Here is a 19,633-nt window from a genome sequence, read left to right as displayed (position 1 = left end):
ATCTCCATTATTCAACCAACAGTTCAGTTGAATACCAAGAGGAACTCTAATTCGCCAGTACAAAAGTGAAGTTGTTCTTTTTGTAATGCCCAATATATGGTGCTTGCTGTAATTAGAGATCATTTGCCATCTCGCCTACCTGGAGAGTATGAATGTAGACTACAAAGAAGGAAGATCCGAATCGCCATCCCCATGACCCATGGAATGTATCTGGGGTCCTTTTCAGAGAGGTATGGGGTCTTACAGTTTGTATGACCGAGCTTGTGAGTCAGTTTTTCAACGATAAATCAAGTCGACTGTGGTGAGTTTTGCTGTAAATGCGAATGAGAATGCGTAATATGATGAGCTGGATATTAGATTGTACCGTTGCAGTTATGTCCTGCGTGGCAGACATGTCCTCTGACGTAATGTGATATACGGAGCCAATCATATCATGCGTTCTATATAATAACACGCAGCATAAGACTGGTAACTAAACTCCGTTTCAGTTCGGTCTTCGAGCAAAATTGATTTTTCGAGGGGTAGCGTAGGGAAGCAGTATTTGACCTTGTATGTCTTTCTTCACTCTAAACCAGAGTGACTCTGAACGTAAATATGTAGCGACTAATTGCAAGAATTGCATTTATCTCACAAGATTTCTATCGGAAATTGACCGCTTAGTCTATTTTCAGTTTCAAATTCAACATGAAAGTTCGATCGAAGATTTAAACAGTGGTTGCTCTCCGGTTTGCGAACTGCGAGTTCCCGGCCAGCCAATATTAAATTCCAGGCTTTGATTATCCTCACTTGAAATCGTTCAGATCGTTCAATGATATTACAGAGGCAAAACAACATTTCTGAGAAGCAGCGTAACCAATTTTAGTTTCGGTGCTGTAAAACTACCACTCAATCTGCGCAATATTTCTCTATTTCACGAAATCCGGTTCGCGAAAGCCCTCTTCTCAGTATAAGTTTGTTGAGGTTGACTGACTGAACCTTTTTGGGTAAGCCGTCTCCTGTAGCATCGAACATTTATTACAGACAGTTTCTTGTCGAGTAGATTTTATGGCCGGAGTGCTTTCTAACTGTTCTTAGTTCGCTTTGCTTTACAAAACAGCAGTAGTAGTCGAAAAACCACAGAGCACTTTGTGGCCTATTGAAAACACCACAGAACGCTTTGTGGCCTGTTCAAAACACCACAGAGCGCTATGTGGTGTTTTATTTTGGGATGTGACACTGAAAACTGGATGGCTCGTTGACTGGCAAATATCGCACAGCTATTTTCTGAAATAATTTGGTTTTTCCAATTTTTCGCACCACAAAGCGCTTTGTGGCCTATTCAAAACACCACAAAGCGCTTTGTGGTCGTCATCGTTATCATAGCGATTCTGTCAGTGGAAGTTATACTATGCGGACAAAGCTGGGAGAGGGGCTCTCTTATTTTGACAGGGAGGTTGGCAGGAGTTTCGCACCAACCCTTACATTAATTGTGCATGCAAGTTTTTGACTGACTCGTTCTTTTCACGATTGCTGTTTGAGTATAATGTGATAGTTTGAGATAGTTGCATACATAATTAATGGATGGCGCTGTACGAAAATCGTACCTGGAGGTTAACCGAGTGCTCTTAAAGAAACCTCTGAAAGGGACCAATAGATTTTCGCAAACGTGCTGAGGCAGGTTATGTTGAACACTATTTCAGTTTTTGTTTTTAGAAAGAAATATCACCGAATCTCCGATATAAGACTTGATAACCTTAAAAGTACTCGTTATGGTTATCAGACAGAGCACTGACTGCTAATGAGATTTGCATTCCTGGGATCGGCTGGAGCTAGCTACAACGGGTGCCTGTTGTTAACTGGGAGAAACGATGAAATGAAAGCAGGTTGAAAATTAGGAATTCAGTGATACCTCAACAACCTATCACTTGTTTCGGTTGGAGAATCTTTGAGGGATTTATTATGTTCATTGATTTATAGCTCTATTGTTAGTCCTCGTTTGTAGACACACCCCTCAGCAATTTAGCATTGAACATGGAATGAAACTTACGTCGGATACTGATATGGGTATTTCTTTTTTTTACAAGTCTATGGATCTCGCCATAACATTGCAAAGTGAAGAACTCGACCAATGTTTTACCAACACGGACCTCATACTAGTTGAATAACATAATTCAGTTATGATAAAGAAGATTACAAATCTTTTTTTTTTTTATTTATGGCTAGACTGGAATTTATACAACTGGTGTTTTCATGGGCAGGTGTAATTACCATTATCACTATCAACTGGAATCTTATAGATCTTTCTACACACGGGCGAACCAAAACAATCTGACTTGTGACCTTGAATTAATTGGCTTGAATTATTGAAATAGTTTTCTTAATTTCCTTTTTTCACTTTTTGTTAGGACCTTTTAGGATGCCCGTAATTGGCCCATGGGCATTAACAGAGAAAAATTTTCAAGTAAAGAATTAGATTCGTTTTAGTGTTAAGTATTTTTAAATTATTATGAATTAGGCATTTTCTTTTTATTTCTTATTTTTTTGTTTTAGTCGCACGTGATGTTTTATGGTTTTACCGACGTATACCATGTAAATGTGGGAGGCGCAGTGGCCTCAAGGTTGTGCGCTCCTCTACGGATCATGCTGTCTGGGTTCGAGCCCTGGCAGGGGACATTGTGTTGTGTTCTTGGGCAGCATCCCATCCAGGGGGGAGTAGAAATACTCCTAGTCGCTTCAGGCTACAGAAACAGGGATAAGCTCCGTCCTGATGGGCCACTTGGCTCGTATGCAGACTTTACCTTTATCTTACCATGTAAATGTAAATAATTCACTTGAATTAGCCAATCAGAGTGTGCCTGATATGGGCTTTAAACACAAACCATATGTAATAAATGTATGTAAATGATATTTTTAGGACAGAGAACTGGACAGGGCAAGAACTTCTCCTTCTTTTGTAAATTTATATATTAATTCCTCTCAGCGCTGTCGAAATATCTCAGGAACCTTCATTTTTGATAGTCCATTATTTTTCACCATACCTGGCACAGAAGCTCACCAAATCCTAACTAATAACCAACATGTGTGTATCTCTGGCCTTTGCTGTGTACTACTTGTATATTCTGTTATCCTGCCTTAACTGCTAGAAACAATTTTGATAGAGCTGTTTCAACAATTTCACTTAAATTAATTTCCAGTAACAGTGCTACATGTAGCAGTGTTATTGAGTATGAGCTTTATGGAAGGTTTTAAATTTTTATGTTTTTATGATTGCAGAAGACAAGAAAATATTGATGTGTATACATAACCTGATGTTGGTGTTGGATGCGAATTGTAGTTCATAATAGTCATCCTATCACAGGTAAGGGAGAAAAGTTCAGAAAGTGTAGAACATCTCTTCCCCCAGCACACCTTCCGTCTACAGGTGAAATAATTGAGAGGTTATATATATACGAAGAGTGTTGGCATCCTCGTCTCGGAGAGGCGATGGTCAGCGAATCAATGTCGACAGGCTCTTGAGTGACTCAAAAGCCCGATTCTTGAGTGGCAGTCTTTGTTGCAGCTGGTACAGATGTAGTTGGTGGCCTCACAAACTGATACTTGTCGTTCCTTTCTCGCCGCCCGCTTGATTGTCGCCTCGGCCCTGGCCTTCATCTCGGCCCTGGCCTTCATCTCGGCCCTGAGTGCCCCCTCCTTCACAGCGTGACGCCAGGCGGCGCGGTCTTGCGCGAGGACCTCCCAGGTATTGGGATTGAATTCAGCGAGTCGCAGGTCACGCTTGCAAACATCCTTAAAGCGAAGGAGTGGTCGGCCCACGCGTCGGGCGCCCTCCCACAGTTCCCCGTAGAGGACTTGCCTTGGCAAGCGATCGGATTCCATACGGTGAACATGACCGAGCCACCGTAGGCGTCTTTGGATGAGTAGTGTAGGGATGCTCGGCATGTCGGCTCGTTGAAGAACATTGGTGTTGGAGACTCTGTCCTGCCATTTGATCTGAAGGAGACGCCGAAGGCAGCGGAGGTGGAACCCGTTGAGCCGCTTCTCTTGTCTGGCGTATGTGGGCCACGACTCGCTTCCGTAAAGGAGAGTAATGTAAAGTTATAGACTCAACATTAAAATCTGACATTTGAACGCCTCCTTTGCTAAATTTAGTCACGATTTAATTGTTATCACTCCCTTTGAATTCATAGAGATTCCAGAGGCAAATTATCAACAAATGTGGAAGTCCTGTCTTCAAGTTAGGGAAAATGACACAAAAAAGTTACAGTGAATGTAAAAAGAATTGTGAATGTTGATATGGTGTACATTGTACATCATGTAAAGGTATTTGGTGAGTGCCATTTCATGTATCGCTTTTTCAGGACAAATTATATAACAGTGACGTTTTAAAAGGTGTGATCAGAAAAATAATGAGTGTATTGTCCAGGCAGTACCAGTTTATGGACGGCATAAGTAGACAGTAACAGGAACTGTAAGCATTACCGGGTAAGTTTGGTTTATGCTTTTGACCCTTGTACTTGGATTTTGTGTCATTTCATGACAAGAATAGGTAATGAAAGATGCAATAGTTGCTGCAATTTATTTTTGAAGGCAAACTTATAAGTCTGCCTATGCTGGATAATAGCCATGTCTAAACTGAATGCAAAGCAAACACACTGTTAAAGATGGAGCAACCCTAAAACCAGGAAACCGGAAACCGGAATCCGGAACCAAAAACGGGAATCCAGAAACTGGAAAACGGAATCCATAAATCAAAGAAAACAAGTTCTTCAAATACTCGAAAATTGTTTTGCTTAGGTTTTTGCCTGTAAAAAAGAGGCGGCCAAGCAAAAAGGACCGCAAACTTAATCTTTTTTGAAAGAAAAATTCCCTATCTGTTGAAATTCGTGCAACCGTTATTTCTAGTGAGGGTTATGATTATGAGAATCTTAGTAAAGTGCGTCGTAATTTTATTCCAAGCACCCTGAGAGCGTCTAAAATAAGCTTGCTGGTAATTAACCGCGCGGCCATGGGCCGAGCGTGGTTCATGTTCTACCCGTGATTTATTTATTTTTTGTCAGTGACCAGACCCAAACCTCCTCTCCGCCAAATTTTGAATCATGCAACCTGTGATGTTTATTCACCGAAAGCTGTTGAAACATTAATACACGGACAATGTTACGGATATTGTTTTCTTTTTTTTCGCGTAAAATATATCTTCTTTTGGTTTTATCAAAGCGTTGGATTCGAAGGGAAATAATAAATACGCTAAAACCACTAAAAAAGGGATGTTGCAGCTTTCATTTTCGCTATGTGACAAATAAGGTCGTGTTTACTTTGCAAGTTTATTTCGCCAGAAGTGATGGTCATTAATTTATTTGCAATTTTGCGAGTATTCTTGTGGGTTTCGGCAAATGAAGCAAATTCTTTGGCTGTTTCATTGCGGCGAGTTAAGAGATTTGAAGAAAAATTAAATATTTGCTGAGGTAAACAAGAGCTTGCCAGAACTTGCAACGTTTAAGTTAGTGCTAGGAGAAAAACACAACTGTTCTAAAATTAGCCGTGGATAGCGTAAACCCTCTGATTGTGTGACTTGCGTGACTACTTCAAAGCACAAACAAATTAAATTTTGACTTTTCAGGAAGAAAGCTGTTTATTAATAGCGTGACACTCCTTTCCTTTTGTATCATTCATGGGCATATCCCAAGCGAACTTCTAGATTAAGACCATTGCATCATCATAGATTTCACAAAGGCTAAGAGTGATGGTGCAATAAGTTATAACACAGTTTGTGTTGATCAAGTGATGTGTTTACAGTAATCAATGAATCATCAAGGCCTGCTTTGGAATGTGCATTGCGTTGTGGCTGTAGTATTAACAAAACAGTTAAATTTTAAAAACACGGTTATAAGATGTAAAAGATCTTCTTGTTGCGATTTTGTTTAATAAGTGATCTGCAATTTACACTGTACCGGAGGTATAAATTTACCCTTTATGTCTAGTAGATACCGAACAAGATAGAAAATGTCATAGAGAACAGGATGTCTGTCAGTGGCAGCCCCCTGTACATTGACGGTCACGCCCCCACTGTCGAAGTCCAAAGGCTAACCTGGCTCATCTAAATATAAAATGTGATTTTTTCAACAGATACGAGACTAATTCCAGATCAACACTATTTCCACACTGATACTGTGACAAGTCAGCATTTCATATTCTTGGCGGCCATCATATTAAAACAATTTATAGAAACGTTGCACACTTACTTCCGTCTGCTTCTCGCTTGCTAACACATTGGACTACATGTGGTTAAAAGATAGTAAAAGACTGCCAGAAACTCACCGCAATAGGTTGTTGTTATTGTGCTATTCACCAGTCTTCTCAGAGCAATTTGATCTAGACAAGAACCGGGCTCTCACCAGGGCCAGGTTGAACGAAAGATGGGTAACTTAGCCTATGAGCAGGCTCTTGTGTTTGGGCTGGGGGCATGAGCGGCAAAGCCGCATGAAGGCACTCGCTCACATGCCAGTGCAGAAGAACACTAAACTCTTATTTAGCCTGCTCAGATACTTGAGACACATACCAGAGCCTGCTCGCAGACTATGAGTAACTCTATCCACCCGAAAAATCACTAACCCTGACTGGATAGTGATTTACCCAATGGATAGCTTTATCCAGCTTTTGAACAATCGGGCCAGATGTATAGCTAAGGGTTGTTCAGAGCTAGTCAATAATTTTTTAGCAATTACAGCTTGTGGCTGAAGTAAAGCCAAGAAAATAAATAACAGCAAAATTATTTTCCCCCATATTTATTTATTAGACATTGCTGAAGTGAATTATTTCTATCATCATTCATAATATCTGGATTCCGGATTCTGGTTTCCGGTTTCAGTGTTTTAGGGTTGCCCTTAATGATGTACGTGCATGTTAATCTTGAATAATCTAAAATTTCAGAAAGTTTAAAAATATCATATCATATCTGTGATGGTTCTGAGGTGGAGGGCTGTTACATGTACATGTAAATGTCTCGTGCACGGTGTTCACTTGTTATGATTCAGCCAATAGTTTCTGTATCTGTTGGTGTGCAACGATCTACACCAATATTTCAACCTAATAATGTACAGTGTATATTAATTAACCAAATTATGCTGTTTTTAGTTGACCAATGCAAATACATAGTAATGTGATGTTGAAGCACACAAATTTACAAACATGCCCAGTGTCAACTTGTCAAATATATGAACTGGCCAGACAGTCTAGATTACAAAATTTTCTGAAAGTTGGAATTATCAGGTAAGATATTTCTTAAACATTATTTTGTAATTAATGATTTCTCAGACATTGTTTTCTTCAAGAAAAGATTCATACCCCACATAAAGAGGTTTTTTCTTTAAGGGCTCCCTCCTCCTGTTACTTTGGAATTTCTAATGACTGGCCATGGATGGGTGTTGGGTGTGAATATCTTCTGGAACTGCACATTCAGATTGAGTCAACAAGAACATCAGTATTTATCCTGACAAAGTCTGATTTTCAGCCTGGATGGCCCTTTGATTGGGACTGTGCACATTGTTGTACTGCAATATTCCAGTTTCTTGTTTAAAGCAAATTGCATGTGCTCTCGAAAGCAAGTCGCGAAGTTCATAACAGTTATATATTTTTGCTTTGCATCTCAGGGTAGAGCCTGCCACTGTGAAAGTTTTGGTACCATCCCCCTAGCATTTGATTCACTACTGTAGACACTCAGTAAACAAATAACAATGAAGTACACTGTATATCAATGAAAGGAATGTCATCTGTTGGTTATAAATTATAATTGATATGTCTTTGTATGTTCAGTGGTGTTCAAGTAGCAGCTATATACAGTATGATTACGTCCCTGTTCCTGTTAGTCAATACACGAACAGTGTACACATAGGCAGCCTGGATTAAAATATCAAAGATTTTCAAAGCAAGCATGGCCATTTGAGATATTTCTAAAGAAATATAAATTCAAGGTCCTTATGATTGCATATAGGGATTGATTTTTATTGTAAAAAATATCTTACTGAGTGTATTGTTCTTGTGTATTAATTGTTGTAGAACACAGAGACCACTATTATGACAGAGATATTAATGTGTGAAAAGTTCCATAAAAAATGCACTGGGAGCAAATTAAATCATCATAGATGCAGCTTCTGAGAGATCCCCAATATTAATGGAACATACATTGTACATACATGTAAAAGAGTTCGATAATTTATTACTTAAGATTGTAATGCTTTGTTTGGTTTCTCTATATTTACAGACAACTTGATGCCATAATAATTTCTGTACTAAGTTCATTGAACAAACTGACTTGGAAGTTGAGTTCTGCAACCCATACTGTGTGTAGTAATATCATAGCTGCAACATTGTGACAGATACACTGTATTACATTATTAAGAAACACCTATGATACATGTATTGACTAATTATTTAGAGTGTCTGTTAAATTAATCATTTTGTCTTAGAGATAATTTACTCATCATGTCATGGTTTAGTTAAATAATTGTTTTTTTTGGCTTAAAAATGATATTTATTGTGCTTGGTTTATGTTGCTCTTAAATCAATTCTGTGATAACCTGTATTGGGCATGGCATTAATTAATATTTTGCCAACACGAAATGGAGAACTGGGTCTTAAGCAACGTTGCAGGATTAGTATTTTTGTTTTTCTGGACGTCAAAGACACAATATTCAGAGATAAGTTTGTAGTTTCAGAAGTTGAGATTGGAAATTTGATCAAGATCCAAAGCAGCTATTCGGTGGGCTTTGATCTCAGACTAGACAACGTAACATTTTCAAACAACCTTGTTTCTCGGATGGGTCTGGTTTACGTAAATGTGATGACTAGCAATCTGAACATATTTCTCAAGGATGTTTTTGTCACTGGAAACAACCATTTGTGCTCTTTTGGAGATTGCACTGAGCTTATCATAGAAAGCAACAATGTGAGCGCAATTATCAGTAGAGCTTTTTTCTTGGGGCTTAGTGGAAGAGCCCTCAGTATCACTGCAACAAACCTGTAAGCACAGGTTTATAACTCGTCATTTTTAGGGTATGGGGTAAATGGAGATGGTGGTGCATTGTTGGTGTCAGCAACTATCCTTGCAAATGTTTCAGCCATCAATTCATCGTTTGTAACAACGGCAGCGTATGGGGCATCAAAAGGTGGTGCCGTTTTGTATAGTGTCCTAACTTGACAGTCACATTTCACAGGTGCGTTTTCGAGGAGAACGAGGCGGTGAAGGTGCTGTTTCAATAAGTGCGTTTAGACAATTACCAATGGATATGGAGAACCTCTCTCTGAAAGAGGATGGTTATTTTTCTACTTAGAATGCAGAATCACTCTTGATGATAGATATATCAGACTGCTTGTTCAAATCCGTTGGTTCATATAGTGCTGGAGGAGGCGCGGTGTCAATTGTTGCTCCGAGGATGCTAGTGCGCCTGCGTAGTTCAAGGTTTCTTGACTGCGGCTCGTTTGGTGACGGTGGAGCATTATTCGCGGGGTCTTTATCTCAACTAACAGAAAGTGTTGTTTTTGACATAGAGCAATCGCACTTTGTTGAATGCAAGAGTGATCGCGGACAAGGTGGGGCCGTATCTGTTAAATCTCCGAGACTGGCCAACGTAACCATTAAAAACGGCGACTTTGTGTTAAACTCGGTATCTGGCTATGGCGGAGCCCTAACTTTCGTCATTCCAAAGTCAGCCATGAATTTAGCGAACAAAGATTTTCAAAGTGGCGCTGAAAATTTCATTACAATTGAAAGCTCACGTTTTGTCAACAGTACTACATTTGCACCTGGAGGAGCAATTTTATCGATGCGGTGACAGCAGAAACTAAAATAGCCTTAAAAAACGCAACGTTTGCGAATAACAGTGCTGGAGGTCCAGGCGGAGCAGTTGCATCCATGAGGCTAGGGAGTGGAGATTCTCGAGTTGGTTCTGAAAATTCCATAACTATAGAGAGCTCGCGATTTTTAGACAATACTGCACTGTATGCACCCGGAGGAGCAATTTATATTGATAGTTCTACAGCAGAACTTAAATTAACAATAAAACACACCCTCTTTAAGAACAATAGCGCTGGCGGACCAGGGGGTGCCATTTCTGCCGTGAAAGCATCGGATAAAAATGGGTAAATTCATTTTGCAAATTTCAGATTGAGGACTCGTGTTTTGTCCGCAATACGGCATCTGCACCTGGAGGTGCTATCGATTTTGGTAGTGGTCATTCAAGTCAAAATATTACAATTAAAGGCACATCGTTCACCAAAAATAATTCAACTGACCGGGGTGGCGCGATTTCCTTGGGTAATGAAACACCAGGAAATTATCTAAAGATCAATTATATAACTTTTACTGGGAATATTGCAGTGGAACCTGGTGGTGGAGCTTACTTTTCGATCAAATTTCACAGGGTAATAATGTCAAATGTAACATATAGGAATTGCAAAAGTTCCATTATCGGGGGAGCTTTCTATCTCAGCGCGGCTGACAATAAGATAGGGATCCTGGTTGAGAGTGCTCTGTTTCTAAACAACTCATCCCCTGCAGCTCCTGGAGGTGCTGCACACATTGTGATGCCTTGGGATACACTTGAAGATCCAGGCTGCATGGACAAAGACCGTCCTACCGCCATGGGAGAAGAGGATAACAACTTTCCTACGTCGGATTATAACAGGAAGCTCTTCCTTAAGGACGCAAGATTCAAGTAAAATACTGCATTGATCGGCGGTACACTCTACTTGAACGAAGGAAAGACAGCATTCCTGAATTGTTCCTTTCAAGACAATTTTGCATCAACTGTTGGCGGAACTATTTACGCTGAAGCGAGGTCGACAACTGTTTCTATACAGGATTGTTATTTTGTGCAATCCAAAAGTGAGTTGATTCGCGACTTATAGACCTCCTCAAAGTCTTCGTTTATTCACACAGAAAGTGAAGGACCGTTAGACATCAAAAACTCCACCCTAAACGGTAAGCGCAACGCTGTTGGAAATTCCTTAGTGAAAATTGCAAAAGGAGGCCTTGTTGACTTTGGAGATGACAATTCCACCCAACTTTACTACCCGAAAGGGAGTCAAATGCAGCTTGTGAGCTTTTCCAATACAATAACTACTGGAACAAAGGATGCTTCGTGCACGATTGTGGTTACTGGGCTGGAGTATAGTTGCTTGCCTTGTGCAGGAGGTCTCTACAGTCTACAGGGTGGGCAAGTACATGGGACGCATTTAATGCCGGGCCACGTAGAGGCCAAACCACCCCTCAAATGTTTCGTCAGTTCTTGGGTATTTCACATTATTTCGCATTACTTAAAAAGTATTGACTCTTTCTACACCAAACTTGGCAAATGAGCAGGAGACCTGTTGCCAATTATATTTACGTGAAAAATGTCAGTAAATGTCAAAGTTGTGACGTCACAGTGATGACGTCATGTTTTTTGCCAGGTTTGAAGTTTTTAACACGCTTTTTATTTTACAATGTGTTCGAAAGAGCACATCAAGGGAAGTTGAAACCTGAAAAAATTTTGTCCATATTACAAAAATTAAATGAAATATGGCATTTTTAAATATGAAAAATAACTCTACAAAATATGGGGTCCCCCCTTGAGAAAAATCCCCAAATTGGAGCCGTAATTTTGTTCCAGCAAATGCGGCTATGTTACACATGTGATGTGGCAGATGACTAAAGCAAAAATAAAGAAGAAAATCGGAATAAAAAATTATCCCTGTGGTGTTATTGCGTTAAAATTAGTTTTGTTACGTCATAACCTGTGACCTCACCCGTTTTTTTACTGTCAATACCATCCTAACAAAGACGAAAATCAAATTTCTAAAACCATACGATTTTTGACAACATCAAGCTTTCTATTTTTCTAAATTATTAGCCTTCCTAGAATAAAACTGAAAAAAAATAAACCAGAGAGACTGACTTAAGAAGGAGAGTATGGTTAAGCAAATTCCGGGGGGACAACAAAAAAAATATATAACTTACCATATCTAAAAAAATAATCATCATAGCAAAAAACGGTTTCCGGCATTTTACTCCTCAAGTCAAGGCCTTTCCAATGACATAATCTTTTTATCAGATTTTAGAAAAAATTATAGCACGTTTTAGTGACGTCATCAATCATGACGTCATAATCTGACATTTTTTCACAACTTCCAAATTAAAATAAACTGGAGAACAAAGAAAGCTCATCTGCCAAATTTGGTTCAGAAATATATAAATCAAGCAAATATAGCCCTCATGAAACATTGGGGGGGTGGTTTGGCCCCTACGTGGCTTTGACTGTCTTATCTGTCCGTTTGGAGCAAACTGCAGTCAGAATATCGTCGCAAAACAGAATTTTTGGGGCTTCGAAGAGTCACACCTCCCGCTAGTCCTGAAGTTTACTATCTTTCCTCCTGGATACTGTGGTCGAAATGAACAGGCAAATTCATTGGAATACAATAGTTGTCAAGGAAACCGTTCAGGCGTACTGTGTGGTCATTGTAAATCGGGCTACACCGAGACACTTTACTCCACCCTCTGTCGGCCAATTCCTAAGTGCTCAGATTATTGGTTTTGGCCTGTTGCAGCACTGTACGTTTTAATAGTGGCACTGTACTTGACATGTAAGCCTCCTTTTCTATCTTGGATAAAGTGCCAAATACTTTGGTTCAAGGAGCCTGTACCCGCAACCCAAGACCTAGACTTTAACAGAGGATACTTGAAGATTATTTTCTACTTCTATCAAGCGGGAAACCTGCTCCTTGTTTCCAGCTCTTCAAAATCGCTTTTAAAAACCTATTTTGTCAAGCCTTTTGTGGGATCGTTTAATTTTCAGCAAAAACTGACCTCCTCGTCCGGGTTTATATGCCCTTTTCCTGGTTTTACGGTCGTAACAAAGAGACTGTTTTCTACTCTCTACGTTTTCGGCACGTTAGTTACGATTTGTCGGCTTTTTTGTTTACATTTTGGATTCCAAATGATAGGTGGTCGGGATGCGCCCTTCCCAGGGCCTTATCTTGGTGGTATACTGGAAGTCCTGCTACTGGGTTACGCCACACTAGGACCTGCTAGTTTTGACCTTCTGCGATGCGTTCCCATTGATTCTCAGTGGCGACTGTTTCACGACTGTAATGTGGTTTGCTACGTGTGGTGGCGGTACGTTTTGATTGCATTTGTTGTAACCTTCATTATCCCTTTCGGGTTTGTGTTGTTTTGGGGTGCACTGAAGTTGTACAGGGAAGCGCTGTCTGTCAAAAAATTCTTGCTTGCTTGTATTCTTCCCGCACCATTCGTAATTCACTTGACAATCACGTCTATTCTGAAGAATTCAAATGATGGGCCCTCTTCCCAGCTCTTGACGGCATCAGTAGAAAAGGTTCTTTATGATGCTTTTAAAAGACCCGTGGATGGTAAGGGAGGTTCCTTGAATTGGGAGAGCATTCTGATTGGTCGTCGGTTGGTGTTAATCATTTTGAAAGCGGTCATCAGTGATCCTTTCTCATATCTGATCCTGATGACGTTCTTCTCGTTTTTGGTTCTTTTTCATCATCTAGCAAGGCAGCCATTTCGAGATTCAAAGGCCAACACAGTGGAAACAATTTCTCTGTTATCGCTTATTGTGTTGGGGATGGAAAACTTGTTTTCTGCCTCGTTCCTTTCCTTGGCCGTTTCATCCACCGGCCCGTTTGCTGATTGGCTGAATGTTTGCTCATGGGTGGAGTTTTTGATTCTTGGTTTTTTGCCTGCTGTATTCGCTCTACTTGTTATAGTGTTTATATTATCTCAGATCTGTCGGTTGATCTTTCATGTTTGCCGTTTTGGGAGCTGCTTTTGTTAGCTTTGCAGGCACTTTGGTTGTTGCAGACTTGGAATCCGAGACGCCGAGCTGTTACCTCCTGTGACTTAACGCTGGGTTATCACCTATCTGTGAAGAAACACAGTCCTAACCTGCAAGAAATCTCGACGAACAGACTTGCGGACTTGCAGACTTGGGGACCGTGATAATAAGTGCTCTATAGACACCAATTTTTTAATGGGTGCAGGGACAGACAGTAGAACAAACGGAGAGCGGAACATAAACCTAGTCTAACATGCAGCTCAGGTATAAATTAGGTCTCATGGAGTGATTTTAAGATATGTTACAAACACAACGTTGCATACAAAAGCGTAGTGCCATTGAATTTTGAAGCGTCCATCTTAATTGTAAACGAACATTTAGGGACCGCCTAAAGGCAGGATACTTGATTTGTGCTATTTGTTACCATGGCCGAGGCCGGACCAAGCAGACGCGAGAGTAGAAAAATCTAAAAAGGTGTTTATTGTAATTCTGTTTATACTGAAACCTTATGATTATGCTTTCGCTTTTGATTGTGCTTGTACTTATGTTTGTTTTCGTCGCATGGGTAAATCAGCCAGAAAACGATATGAAATTAACAGGGCGAGTTTTTTAAGTCTCCTTAAAGTGAAAACATACAAGTTTTCATCATTCGTTTCCCTACTGCTCTTTTGGCACTGATTGGGAGAATAATTAGCGCTTGGTAAAGTTTCGTTACCTACATTATTCTGTGATTGGGTGTTGAAATTCAAGATTGATAAGGTTTTTTATTATATAGATTATATTATAGACTATATATAGGAGTGTTTTACTGGAAAATACACCAATCGTACAATTGATACGAAACTACATCCGGGTCCCGAGTGGCGTATTTTCCATATCCTCACCAGTCATTAATGAGGATACTGATGTCGGTTGTTTACCATTTACCCAGAAAATCCGGAAATTTCGGATGGAATGTAAATGGAAAGATTAATTTTGTCTCCCCGAAAGGAAATTTTGTCAGGAAAACGGGATCTCTTGAAAGGTAGACCAAAATTCTCCAGTGAATTCCCGAATGGAAAAATGTGCGTTCCATTTGCTAGTTTTACTAATTCCAGGCTCGCTCTATAATTTCCTATCTTCCGGGAAAAAGTCGTGGAAATGGAACGAGCGCATCCCCGTGGTAATTTCCATTCGATGATTTAACCGGTTTTTTTAGAGTAAAGGGCAAACAACCATCATTTCCCTTTTTATTGCGGTTGGTTTTGGAAACGGTCAGCTTGGTCAGCTTGTCAACATGATAAAGAGAAAATAACACAGTGGCTTGAAGATTTTCTCCTTTTATTTACTAACACGATTGTAATATATCAAACACGAAATACTGTGTTTGACCAAATTTCCAGACACCGAGAAGAAAGTTGAAAATACTTAGAGTAGTGAAGTTCTTTTGGCGAACTTCGAAGTGGTTCGAAGTGCGGACAAACATGTCTTGAGCGCTTTGCATTTCCTTTCAATCGAAACTAAAACTAAGGAGAAAACGGAATAATGAAATAGCAAAGATCTATGATAATGTTTACGATCTGTACGGCTCATTGCCCGGCAATAATACTTCTCTCGTACCTTAATCCCACTCAGGAAACGATTGGGCATTGTGGACCATTGTGCCAGTGTCGATATGAAGCGATTTATAAAATGATTGATGGATAACTTCAGGAGGGCAAAGCGCCTCCGTGGTTAAATTACCTTGAACGACTTGTCGAAATTATTTTGTACTTAAAGAGACAGCAGTTTTTGCTATTTTAGTTTATAGACTGACATGATCAAGCGTAAAGCATTTTCACAACTTGTCTTTGCTCTTTAGAAATGCTGATCATTAAGTCGACTTTATCCAGCAAAACATGTCTACCTTTTCATGCCAAGCCAAGAGTTTTTAAGGTGTACCTATGTAAGGCTTTTGCGATTATTTTTTTTGTTAAAGAAGAGAACCGTTTTTGAAACTTGCATGCGCGGTCTTTATCAATGGTCCATTGTTCAATCATTTGATCAATGAAGGTAGCAGGAGACTCATGTGGCTTAGAGCCGTTTATGAAAGAGACGTCAGAAGTCTTACGCCTTTTATTTGGCGTTTACTTGTTATGCTAATCTGTAGATTTTCCCCTTTGCTTTGTAGTTCATGTTTTGAGTAGAATCCCTGAAACCGCTCTATGTTATCCATTGAACATATTTGATTTTCTTTAATTTCATTGCTGTAATATGCAAGTTCGTCTTTTCGTGTTGTTCGATTTTGTACTTAAGGCTGGTTGTTGCCTTTTGTCGATCTCTACACATCCGGGCATAATCCTAACTGCGATTGGAGGAATCTATTTTGTTTGCTTGAAATAACCGCGAAGTCTACCTTCGATTTAGTTTCTTGGGAGTGACAAACGAGAAGGGAATATTTACTCTTCAAGGCGTAAAAGAGAGAGACCAGAAACAATTTCATTAACCTAGTTTTACTAATATTTGAAGTTTTCTACATATTGTTTCATTCCTTTTGGTTTTCTTAACTTTGGGCTTTCATTGTGATAACTACTGAATTAAAGCTGCTGTTGATCTGGGTCTGTTTTGCAAACACCTTTGGCGGCAGCACACAGGTCCCTGATATTCTTCTGGCGGCTCTCCAACTTCTAGAAATCAATACAAATAGAATGTAAGGTGGCTTAGAAAGTTTCCAACAGTTGTCACTTTTTTGATGTATCAATGCTAGCTGTCTTTTTCAGTTGAATCTATAACCCATTAAAAGTACCCTCAAATTTAGCCTTAAGTGTTGTATCAAAGAAATGCCTTGTTATAGGTAAACATGACGCAAAAGGCTGCGATAGCAACCGCATAACCCGTTAAAAGCATCCTCAATTTTAGCTTTAAGTGGTTGTGACATTAAGCGCCTGTCGAATTGTAGTTAGAATGTTAAAATACAACCGTTAAATTACAACTGGACAGTTCTGAAACCGTTCCTACGAATATTTTTAACTTTGTAACGCGAGTCTGAAGTGTGCTAAATCCATTAATCGGCCAGAGCGTGACTACAAACGTTTTGGCGCTTGCCTCTTCTCCGGATCGTCAGATGTTCTTTTCTTCTGCTTTTTGTCTTGTTGTGAGATTTCTGGTTGAAGAGACGTTTAATGGTGCTCGCGAATAAATGTTTTACGTTGTACGAGAGACCAGTTCATGAGTGATTTTGATGAGAATTACTGACAGAAAAACTGACCGATTAGTTTATGCACTCTGTAGCCAAAGCACTAAGTTTAGAACACTCTTCAGTCAAAACGTTATTGAAATAAGCCTTTCTGTTCTTACACAATTGATTGGCAGATAGCTATAACTACAGACATTAAGCTCGAGAGATTATAAAGCAAAGTAAAACATACCATGGTCACTGATCGTCTTCCATTGAAATCGGTGTTCTGCCCGTAAATTGCCTCGGTGCCGGACATCAACCAGGCTGCAGATAAGAGACAGAAAGCCAATATAAAAGCCTTGCTGTCCATTTGTGATAAGCGAGTGAGACACGGGAATGATATGACTCTGTGAATAGACGTCGACTCTGTGAATGTCTTCACTTGCAGACGTCTACTCTGCAACCAAATTTAAAGCAAACTCTTTGCCCATCATTCGATGCAGGAACTGTATTGTTTCGTGACCTGCTGTGAACTTTTCCACTGTGTAGATCTACACAGTAGCTGCGTGCAGACGCCAACTTTTGCCTTTGATTCACGCGGCAGAGTCACTTTGCCGCATGAAACAAAGGCAGCGGTAGACGCCTGCTCGAAGGCTATTGTGTAAAGCGCCTCTGCAGAATTAACACATTGAATCTTCTAGTCTTAACTTCTTAATTTTTCCCGCTAAATAGGGGTGCTTTTTAAACTCTCTTGTGTTTCTTTTCGTTTGCTTCAAAAAGACTTCGTAGTCATATATCTGCGGCCTCCACTTTTATTTCATTCAATTTTGAATTTTAATGGGCTGAGAATATTACTGCAACAAAGGAAAAGATGTTGTAAAGCAATATGTCAAATTTCCCTCTGATGACCATCTTCCGTGATGCCTTTGCCTGCACAGTTTTGTCTTTACTGTGTGATAAAATAAAACATCCCAGTTTCATCAACTTCATAAACATCTGTTGCAGGTTGGAAAATTAAAATGGAAGACAGGAGACTCGTAAATCCTGCGTAGAATGAATATTTTCCCGTTAACTTTTAGGGCGTCTGTGTTTTAAGAGTCTGTTGCATTATATATAACTGCACGATTTAAGAAATGGTGGATGCAGTTCAAGACACATCGCTTTACTTTCAAACATTGTTGGGTTGTAAGAGACGTTTCCTGTTTTAAATATGACATTCTCTGCAGGGAAAGGCGGTCTTATTTCTGGGGGGCGTATTAACGGCATCAACAAATCACTTTAGTTTCAAATATAGTCCGGTTGTGGTAGGCGTTTCCTATATTGTAGTATTGATTTTCGGCAGAAGATGGTGGTCCTATTTCCGGGGAGCATATTGTCGGCATTGTACGGATACTGGGAATAGCGGTGAAAAAAATCCTTGCTGCAATTTACATGTGTTTGTAAACTTTAATGATGTATTCTGATTATCATTCCAGGAATTTTAATATTACAAATAAGGTATTTAAGGAGTTTTAAACTTTCTTTTCGTTCAGTTTGTCTGTTTATCTTCAATTCCAGCCCTTGTGTCGAATTCTTCTTTTACTCTTTTGCAAGCGCTATCCATGGCGTCACACATGTCCCGCATGATGCTTCCTCGTTTTGACATCTAAAAAATTGAACAATAAGGGTGATAGGTTTTTCGCTGAGGTAGTCGATCGATTAGCTTGACAGAGGACTCCAGGGGCTTCCCGTCTTATGTAAAAGAAAATTAAATCAAAGATATCGTTACAATAATTTGATATGTTGAAAACCGAAAACAAGTTATTTGTAAGCTCACAGGGAATGACAATAAAAAAAATTAAAAAAAAAAAACCTCGACATTAACATGAAATTATTCTGTATTGGGAAGTTATAAAACGTTCATTACCAAGATAGCTGATCGCTTTCCACAGGGCCTGCAATTATACTGTGGACCGAAAACTGCGTCTGTTCTAGACATTATGTAACAGGCAACGAACAGAAGAGAAAGAAGCAATGTACACGTCTTGTTGTGCATAACTGATAGCAAACTGTGTATCTAGCTCTACTAGTGCTAGTTAATCAGTTGTCCAAAGAGGGGGTCCAAATATAAATGATGATTCTTGCCCAGACTGCGACGTGGGAGTTGACAATATGTCGCAACTCGAAGCTTTGTAGAAGAGGTGACGGCCTCAAGAAGCCCTTGTAACAGCAGCCTTAAATGTATGCCTGAGTGGTGATTGTGGTGAAACAATTGAAATAATGCAGAAGCCAAAGCCAAATCGACTTTCAAGTGAATACTACATTCAAGTGTGTGACGCTTTTGGAAAAAGAGCAGAACAAACTTCTATTTCTTTTTGGCATATGGTGCTCATCTGCTTACACTGTCGTATCATAGTTGTTTTTTTTTCCAATTACTGTGAAGGAACTGATATCTTGTTTCTGGATTCCCAAAAGATAAATTTGTTTATTTTAAAATCGAGATAAAACAGCGCAACACATTTTTTGCTTAAAGATTTTGACTGTGCTGAATTCATCCTGCGATCACAAACACATACAGGTTCGTCTCCTGGCGGTAAACTCGCAATTCTTTTTTCGAGAATGCTGTGTCACTGACACAATTCATCTTCTCAAAACATCTATTCATTTGAAAAACAGTGACAAAGAAAAAGGATTTCAAGCAAATGTTTGA

At 39.6% G+C, this 19,633-nt stretch overlaps 2 long non-coding RNA genes and 1 pseudogene across 2 annotated transcripts; 1 reads left to right on the top strand and 2 right to left on the bottom strand.

Annotated features, from left to right (window-relative positions):
* The first annotated feature begins 8,437 nt into the window (after positions 1-8,437).
* LOC149117157 (uncharacterized) lies at positions 8,438-13,877 on the top strand (annotated as a pseudogene).
* A 2,386-nt stretch (positions 13,878-16,263) lies between these two features.
* On the bottom strand, positions 16,264-17,420 carry LOC149117156 (uncharacterized). The gene is made up of 2 exons (XR_016204101.1): positions 17,195-17,420; positions 16,264-16,453 (listed from the first exon to the last, which is right to left on the bottom strand). It is a non-coding gene; the product is annotated as an uncharacterized LOC149117156 (long non-coding RNA).
* Positions 17,421-18,370: 950 nt separating this feature from the next.
* Positions 18,371-19,075, bottom strand: LOC149117155 (uncharacterized). Its single transcript, XR_016204100.1, has 2 exons — positions 18,851-19,075; positions 18,371-18,589 (listed from the first exon to the last, which is right to left on the bottom strand). It is a non-coding gene; the product is annotated as an uncharacterized LOC149117155 (long non-coding RNA).
* Positions 19,076-19,633: the final 558 nt, after the last annotated feature.

The sequence above is a fragment of the Orbicella faveolata genome, unplaced genomic scaffold (genome assembly GCF_042242905.1).
Source record: "Orbicella faveolata isolate gen_17 unplaced genomic scaffold, um_ofav_v1 contig_12, whole genome shotgun sequence".
NCBI lineage: Eukaryota > Metazoa > Cnidaria > Anthozoa > Scleractinia > Merulinidae > Orbicella > Orbicella faveolata.
Note: the sequence above shows the minus strand (reverse complement) of the source record. Positions and strands in the feature narration are given on the sequence as shown.